The sequence below is a fragment of the Canis lupus genome, chromosome 4 (genome assembly GCF_003254725.2).
Source record: "Canis lupus dingo isolate Sandy chromosome 4, ASM325472v2, whole genome shotgun sequence".
Classification (NCBI taxonomy): Eukaryota; Metazoa; Chordata; class Mammalia; order Carnivora; family Canidae; genus Canis; species Canis lupus.
The window spans coordinates 69,147,953-69,157,148 of NC_064246.1; the positions used below are offsets into that span (position 1 = coordinate 69,147,953).

Sequence of the window (9,196 nt, forward strand, 5' to 3'; positions counted from 1 at the left end):
ATAATAACTTTTAAAGAATTAAGCCAAAATTGAGGCTAAAATTGGTTTCAGTCTGCCAAAATCAATTAATCAATATTACTGAATGTGTCTTATGCTATGATAGTATCATTTTTCAAACATTTTTGATTATAGCATACTGTAAGAAATACACTTTATTTTATTTTATTTTATTTATTTTTTATTGGTGTTCAATTTACCAACATACAGAATAACCCCCAGTGCTCGTCACCCATTCACTCCCACCCCCCGCCCTCCTCCCCTTCTACCACCCCTAGTTCGTTTCCCAGAGTTAGCAGTCTTTACGTTCTGTCTCCCTTTCTGATATTTCCCACACATTTCTTCTCCCTTCCCTTATATTCCCTTTCACTATTATTTATATTCCCCAAATGAATGAGAACATATAATGTTTGTCCTTCTCCGACTGACTTACTTCACTCAGCAAGAAATGCACTTTATATCATAATCGATATACACATACATAAATAGAATTGAAAAAACCCCAGATTATTATGAAGTGGTTCTTTCTTACCTTTACTATGTGTTGCACTTTTATGTTTTTTATTTTATTTTATTTTGTTTAAAGAGTGCTAAAGATATCTAAAAGGATATCATGGGTGTCTAATGAGTCATTACATAAAATGTAAAAAGCAATGCTGTAAACAATATGAGAAGAATTAAGGGTAAAGTTCCTATGGGAGAGAGACTTGTAGTCTTCTTGGGGAGAGAAAACTAAATTACAAACCATTGGATCATATTTTTTTCTTTATCATTTATTTATTTAAAAAAATTTTAAAGATTTTATTTATTTACCTGATAGAGAGAGACAGCATAAGCAGAGGGAAGAGCAGAGGGATAAGCAGACACCCCAATGAGTGTAGAGGTAGAAGCAGGCTTCCGCACTGAGCAGGGAGACTGGCATGGGACCCAGTCCCAGGACCCTGAGATCATGACCTGCAGTGAAGTCCGATGCATAACTAACTGAGCCACCCAGGCAACCCTAATAAGTTTTTTATATTAATTCTAATATAGTTAATATACAGCATTATTTTAGTTTCAGGTATAGTGATTCAACAATTCTATACATTACTCAGCACTCACTATGATAAATGTACTCTTAATCCCCTTCACCTGTTTCCCCCATCCGCCTACCTGCCTCATCTCTGGTAACCATCTGTTTGTGCTCAGTAGAAAAGAGTCTGTTTCTTGGTTTCTCTCTCTCTCTTTTTCCTTTGCTCATTTGTTTTGTTTCTTAAATTCCACATATGAGTTGAAATAATATGGTATTTGTTTTCTCTGACTGACCTATTTCACTTATCATTATACTCACTAGCTCCATCCATGTTGTTGCAAATGGCAAGGTTTCATTCATTTTTATGGCTGAATAATATTCCATTATATATATATATATATATATATATATATATATATATATATATATCACATGTTCTTTATCTATTCATCTATCATTGGACACTTGGGCTGATTCCATAGTTTGGCTCTTGCAGATAATGCTGCAATAAATGTAGGGGTGCATATATCCCTTCAAATTAAGGTTCTTGTATTTTTTGGGTAAATACCCAGTAGTGCAATTACTGATCATAAAAAATTAATTTTTGAGGAACCACCGTACCATTTTCCACTGCGGCTGACCTGTTTTGCTTTCCTAGTTACGTTGCATGAGAGTTCTTTTCCTCCATGTCCTTGCCAACACTTGTTTCTTGTGTTTTTGATTGTAGCTATTCTGACAGGTGTGAGTTGATATTTCATTGTAGTTTTGATTTGCATTTCCCTAATAATGAGTGATACTGAGCATCTTTTCATGTGTCTCTTGGCCATTTATTTCTCTTCTTTGGAGAAATGTCTGTTCATGTCTTCTGCCTTTTTTCTTTTCTTTTTTTTTCAGAGAGAGAGGCAGAGGGAGAGAGAGAGAGAGAGAGATAATCTGAAGCAGACTCCACGCCCAGCATAGAGCCATGTGGGGTTCAATCTCACAACCCTGATATCATGACCTGAGCAGAAGTCAAGAGTCAGATACTTAACCAGGTGCCACCCAGGTGCTCCACTTCTGTCCATTTTTAATTGGATTATTTGGGTTATTTTGGTGTTGAGCTATATAAGTTCTTTATGTATTTCTGGATACTAGTCCTTAATTGAATGTCGTTTGCAAATATCTTATCTTAGTAGCTTGTCTTTTAGTTTTGTTGATTGTTTCCTTCACTGTATAGAAGCTTTTTATTTTGGTGTAGTCCCAGTAGTTTATTTTGTTTTCATTTCCCTTACCTCAGGAGACATAGCTAGAAAAATGTTGCTATGTCCAATGTCAGAGAAATTACTGCCATTGGAACATATTTTAAGACTGTAACTAATTGATTGGTAAATTGTATGATGCAGTTGAAGAATGGTAGACGTCCAGCTTTTATCTGTGTATTTTCTGTGTTGAAATACACAGATCTAAGATAAAGAAGACCACTTTTACAAAGTATGCTTATTTTATACCGTATTTCCTATTTCCTAGCTGCACCTGTTTACATATTCTTATATCTCTGAAACTGGGGTGTATCTTACATTTGATGATATTTTATAATAACTGCTTTTGGGCAGCTAACTCAGTTGTCAATGCCTGACTATTTGCAATCTTGGTTGTCATTGCTGGTGACGTGAGTGGATAGCTGAAATCCTTCACCGTTTCAGGAATAGGAATTTTTTCTGATAAGGAATTAAGTCTTGTAAGATCAAATATCAGCATCAAAATTTACAGAATGTTGTTAGTGGCTTGAAGGAAAACCTCAGAAGCAATGATGGTGCATACTTCCAAAATAAAAGACTATCTCAGTAATACCATTGTTGACATAGAAGTCAGTGTTGTGTGGAAAATATTAACATCAGTAACTCTGAGCCAAAAGGTGATTTAGAAGAACAGAACTCTAAATTTGAAGAAGTTTTAGGGCTTTTTTTTCACCAATTAATTTTGCTTATATATCCCTTTTTTATTTACAGATAAGGGTTGTATAATAAAAAGGCTATGCCTAAAGAAGTCTCAGGGAACTTTTAAAGGAGCCTACAAAGTAAAATTTAAAAGTAATAAAAAAGCACTGTGTGAGTGTTTAATCAACAGCATTTTTTTCTTTCTTAGTTATCATTAAATATCAACGGCATCTTACACTCATGATCAGTCATAAGCAAATGCAAATTAAAACCACAACATTATACCACTACATACCTATCAGAATGGCTAAAATTGAAAAGACTGACAAAACCAGGTGTTGGTAAGGGTATTGCACAACTGGAACTCTCATGCATTGCTGAGAGGAATGCAAAGTACACAGCTACTTTGGAAAATAGCTCGTTATTTTAAACACACTTAGTGTATGTCCCAGCAGTTCCACTTCTGGATATTAAAGAGAAATCAAAACAGATCCTCACAAAGACTTGTAAGCAAATGTTTATAGTATCCCTAATTGGAAACAACCCAAATGTCCACAAACTGTGAATAGATAAATAAATTGTGGTATACCCCTATAATGAAATAGTATTCAGCAATAAAAATGAATAAAATATGGATGCATACAGTATCATGGATGAATCTCAAAGGGAAAAGCCAGGTGCAGAAATCTTCCTATGGTATTGTGTCAACTACATGGAATTCTAGAAAAGGCAAAAACCCTGTCACTGTATTGATAGAAAGCAGATCAGTAGTTGTCCAGGACCAGGGATGAGTGTCAAGAGACTCTCTACAAAGGGATGAGAGAAACAATGAGACAATGGCAATGTTCTTTGTCATGATTTTGGTGGTGGCCACACAACTAAATCCATTTGTCAAAGCTCATTGAATTGTATGTTGAAAACTGGTATTTCTTGTGTGTAAATTATGTAGTAAAAGCGGACCCAAAAAAAGCAAATTAAGGACTGATGGTGTCTTAGATTTTATGAAATATGGAATTTTTCTCTATTTTTAAAATAGTATTTAAAATATAGAGGATAACAAAAACAGAAAGAGCCAGCAATTATGTATATTTCACCACACAAAAATAACCATTTAAAAATGTTTGCTTTTTTTCCCCTATTAGTCTTTTACATTTTCCCCCCTCTGTATGGTTGTATCATAAATGTCATTCCTAACTACTTTCCTTGTAGAGTTGATGTTAGAAACTGTACAAACTCAATGAGAGGTTTCATGGCATTCCTGGTTGTTAATCTTATTTATGCTGATGTATTAAAAAAAAGTTCTTCCTATCTGAGTTCTTGTAACACCTCTGTGCAATGTGAATCAAAGAACTGGAAATATAGAAAAATTATTTTAAATCATGTGTCCCAAAGACACTGGATTTGATCATTGAGGAAGAGCTCTAGTACAGAACTAAACTATATTATTTAGAGGAAATATTAGAATCAAGGCCTGAAGATAGCAATCATTAGATACTGAGCTATATATAATAATCGGTAATTAGTGAACCTTGTTGAGAGTGGTTTCGTGGAACCTCTCAGTTTAATTAATTTACATAACTCTTAATGTAGGCTCTCTTTAGCAATAAAGGAATTTGCAGTGACATAAACTGAATCATTCTCCATATGCCTTTCTGTTCGAGCCTTTCTACCTTACAAAGTTAGATGAGGAGAGACGGCTTCAGCATGTTTGCCTATCGCTTTGTGGTTATAAGCCCAGGCTTAGCAAGGGTTGGGGTGAGGAGGTTTTAAGGGAGAAGGTCTAAACCCCAGCTCTTAGAATACAGAGCTATTCTGACGCTGAATTTTTGATATACCTTGCTTTGTATAATAAATTGTGTTTCATATATGTCCTTATAACTGTGAATAGAGTGAAAGGGAGACCTCCTTGGGATCAGGTGACTTGTCCTAAGAGCCAGATGGAAGCCAGTGTTTCTGAGGGTGGAGTAGGGGTGGGCAAAAGTGGGTTCCAGATATGATCCCCTTCTGATACTGACAGAAGCCAGTAGCCTCTCAATATGGAGACACTTCTTCCAAGGCTACAGACTTCTGAACTCTAGTTCCTGAACCCTGGGTCTCTTTGTCTTGCAATGAGAATTTAGTGTAAATTTCTTTCTTGAGTGACTACTATATACTTGGTGCTTTTCACAGCTCATCTCATTTAACCCTTAAAACTACCACAAGAGTCAAGTCTTTCTCATTTCCATTTCAGAGATAAGGAAGCCATGACCTAAGAAGGCTGAGGATCTTGCCCAAAGCCACATGACTAGTGAGTGAAAACTTGTTCTCCCTCTATCACATGGGAAATTTCTTTCTGTTCCATTTGAGAAAAGGAGCCAATACTTTTCTACTGGGATAAGAGAAAGGAATCTGATCTTATCACCCATGCTTCCATGTGAATTTATTTTTTCAGCCTCATTTCCCTCAAAATTTTAAAGAGTTCCAGTCCTCTCTTTTTTATTCGTATGATGTAAGAGCTTGGACAAGGTCTCCTTTTTCTCATAAGAAAGAAGAAAGTTACCCAAAGAAACTTTAAGCCAGTTAACTTTACTTCTCTAAGCCTTAATTTGTCTATCTGTAAAGTGGGGACAACAATAATACTGATCGCATAATGCTATGGTAGAAGTGGAGTGGAGGTAGTGTGTGTAAAGCTGCGAATAGTCAGGATTCCAGATTATTACCACTACTGTTTTTACAGAACTTTTTACATACAAAAGGAAGTGGGGACAGAAGTTTGTATGTAAAGGGACGCCTGGATGGCTCAGCAGTTGAGCATCTACCTGCAGCTCAGGGCATGATTCCGTGTCCGGGATCAAGTCCCACATCTGGCTTCTTGCGGGGAGCCTGCTTCTCCCTCTGCCTACATCTCTGCGTCTCTCTCGAATAAATAAATAAAATTTAAAAAAAAGAAAGAAGTTTGTATGTAGAAATATTTTCCCCTTCTTCTACTTAACCTAGATTGAACAGAGAACTTGAGGGATGATATTTTTACCTTAAAAGCTCTAACTCCCTTGCTTTCTGTTTTGAGAGTAGGGAAATGAATTTAGAAAAAATTCAGTAGCCATGAATTTAGAAAAAATTCAGTAGCCATGACTGAAGATTCTCTCGGAAATATGTTCAGCTTTTTTCTCAATCTGGTTTGGTTAAAGGAAAGCCTTTTGCTGTCATTCAGTGCTGGAATAGAAAATATAACTGGAGTTTTGCAATATGAAATGTATTAACATGGTAAGTATCTAAATTATTTTTTTGTGTGTGCTGCATAATTTCTAAATGCCCCCTTGCCCCTCTCTTTTTCTCCTTTTTTTGGTGTTAGAATAAGAAGGAAAGGCTGCATGACAGTTAACTATCAGATCATAAAATAACAAGTTTAAAGACTCATATTCAAAAAATTGACATATAGTATTTGAGATATAAATCTTCCCATTGGTGCATTTATAATTAAAAGACCTGTATTAATAACACAGCTTCCATTTAGAATTTTTTAATTTGACATGCATTTATTGCAAAGTGTTGTATTGCAGGGAAAGGAAGATGACTAAAGACCCAGTCTCTGCAAAGTAGTAATTTAAGGAAGGATAAAAGGGAAAGGAAGAAGGCCGAGGCCGCGTGTGCACAACTGATTGGGAAAGGAAGATTGGCCTCTCATGCCAGGCAGAGCTTTGCCTATTATGGGCTCCTGATGGCAGGAGCTCTGCTCTGCCTCTTCTGGGTATTAAGGGTGTGTGACCACTAATACCCTCACGTGAGATGCCTTCTGGCCTGGCCTCCCTTCCAAAAATACTTTCCTTTCGATGAACCAAACTTAGTCAGAAGATTTCACCTCTCTTGGTAGTGTTTTTATCCAGCTGGGGTTTGGTGGTTTTACTGTAGCAACTTGTTTTATGGTTTGAGTTCTGCCTTTGATTATGTAATCTTTGACTATTTTATCATCGTTCACTTCCCCCCCCCTTTTTTTTTCACTTTGAAATGCAGAATAAGACACAGAGTGCATAGTGATGAGAAATGTAATGAGTAACTATGGGAAGAAATGGAATTTGTAGCTACTTATACAGGTGACAGACTGTGTCCCCAACAAGGAAGATTTCTGTGTCTCCTACAGACAGCCCTGCCCAAGAAAGGCCTTTATCTTTCAGAGCAGCCTGGCCTACAGAGAAGTTCCAATCTTACATCTAATAAATTAGAAAGACCCTTCCACCTTCCAAAAATATCCTTCCAGGTAATTCAGGAGATCCAGAGAGTAAGCTTCCTTGCAAGAGGGCAGTAGGTGACTTCTAAAGATAGCTCATGGAAATTTCTAGATAATGCTATTTTCTTACTTCCAGAGCAATTCAGAGACTGTCACAAGAGCTTTGTTGAGTATCCCCAGCGCACAGTCTGAGCCAAATGAAAGCTCCCAATTAGAGCATTGAAGCTTTGATACCAATTAAAAATAAATGATACTGTTTATGATTTAGAGTGTACATGGATCTGAGGGAGGAGGAATAGACCAGAAAGAGGGACATTAAAAGCTTGATATTTAAAAATATGAGCAAACTTCATTAATAAATGAATGAGTATTTCAGAGAGTATATTGCTAAGCTCAAGCCTAAAATTCTAACAGGGAATTCAAGGTTTTCAAGTGATGAGTTCATTAATATGAGAAGGAGGTAGAATGGGAAATGTGTAAAGGTTATGATTTTTGAGGCTACAAAGTTAAAGTGTTTTAAGGCCAGCAGAAAAATTCAGCTGTGTTTCCAGTTGGCAATATATTGCAAATTGTTGTTCAGGTAAATCAGCTTTGATTATACCCAAACACAGAGCTTCTCAAAAGATCTAGTTTCTGGTTTCCCAAAAAATTCACAGAGCAATTAATGTGTTTAAGTTTATATTGATAATGCTGAATGCTAGTAGGATGATTTCCCATTTTCCTTCTTGGGAAGGCTTATTTTTTCTTTTGGTAATTGAAGGGCTTTTGCTTACCCTTGAGCAGAGAGAGGTTACCAAAAACGTCCTCAATATTACTTTTTAAACAAATTTATTGTTTTGAGTGGCTAGTTCTCTTGTAGTTCCCAGTATAAAGTCATTCCAAAGCAGCCTTTTGATATGAACCACAACTTTTTTTAAAAAAAAGATTTTATTCATTTATTAGAGACAGAAAGAGCACAAAAGTGGGGAGAAGGGGCAGAGGGAAAGGGAGAAGCAGACTCCCCAGTGAGTAGGAAGCCCATTGTAGAGCTCCATCCTGGGAGATCATAACCTGAGCTGAAGGCAGATGTTTAACTGACAGCCACCCAGGTGCCCCTCAGTCACAACTGTGGAAAAACCCTCTTCGGTTTAATAATTTCTTCTACTGACATAGATAACACATGGCATCAAATGGAATGGAGACATTTCTTTCCAGACAAGCTTGGAAAGGATGAAAGGAACAATTTTCCTTAAATGTGAACAGAGAAACAATGGATGGTGAACCATTTCCCCTAAATTATAAAGCAATTATATTTCCTATTTCAAAACAAAGTATACTGGGGCATGTTTTCTTTTCTATTACATTCCTAATAAAATCTTAGGTGAGAAGAGACAGAGCAATAGAAATTATTTTCCAGGAACACCAGATGTTGACCCACCTGTGTGACTACTGGTAAGAGGTTCTAATCTTGTAGTTACGTAAATACCTTAATTAAATCACATGCCATTCCTGCATCATTAGAGTAGGTCAAAAGCTGAAATTCTGTTGAGAAATGTGAGCATGTCGGTTTGTATACTGTAGACTATTCGTATACTGCTTGTATATGCGTAAGCATCTACCAGGAACTTCTAAGTCATTTTTGCAAAGCCAGATTGCAGGTTTGCTGCTCATCAACACTGAGTCACCTTGGGCTTCTGTTCCCTAATTTGGGATAATCGTATCTCCTTAATAGACTGGTTCTGGGTGTGAACTGACACACTGCATATAAAACCCCTGGCACATAGAGAGCACTCAGTGGATGTCACCTGCTCTCCCTCCTCCTGCTATAATATTTTCTCTTTAAATATTTTATTTATTTATTCATTGAAGACAGAGAGAGGCAGAGAAACAGGCAGAGGGAGAAGCAGGCTCCCTTTGGACCCCAGGATCATGACCTGAGCCAAAGGCAGACGCTCAACCACTGAGCCACCCAGGTGCCCCCTATTATAATATTGAAGAAGACTCCCTTAAGCATTATTATCATCTTGTCTATGGGCTGAAGTGCCTACTGTAATGATTCATTCTTTTATTCAATGTTCATTCAAAAAT

At 36.7% G+C, this 9,196-nt stretch overlaps 1 long non-coding RNA gene across 1 annotated transcript; it reads left to right on the forward strand.

Moving 5' to 3' along the window:
* The first annotated feature begins 1,878 nt into the window (after nt 1-1,878).
* LOC112652805 (uncharacterized) lies at nt 1,879-6,374 on the forward strand. The gene is made up of 3 exons (XR_003131734.3): nt 1,879-2,054; nt 5,156-5,212; nt 6,093-6,374. It is a non-coding gene; the product is annotated as an uncharacterized LOC112652805 (long non-coding RNA).
* The last annotated feature ends 2,822 nt before the right edge of the window (nt 6,375-9,196 follow it).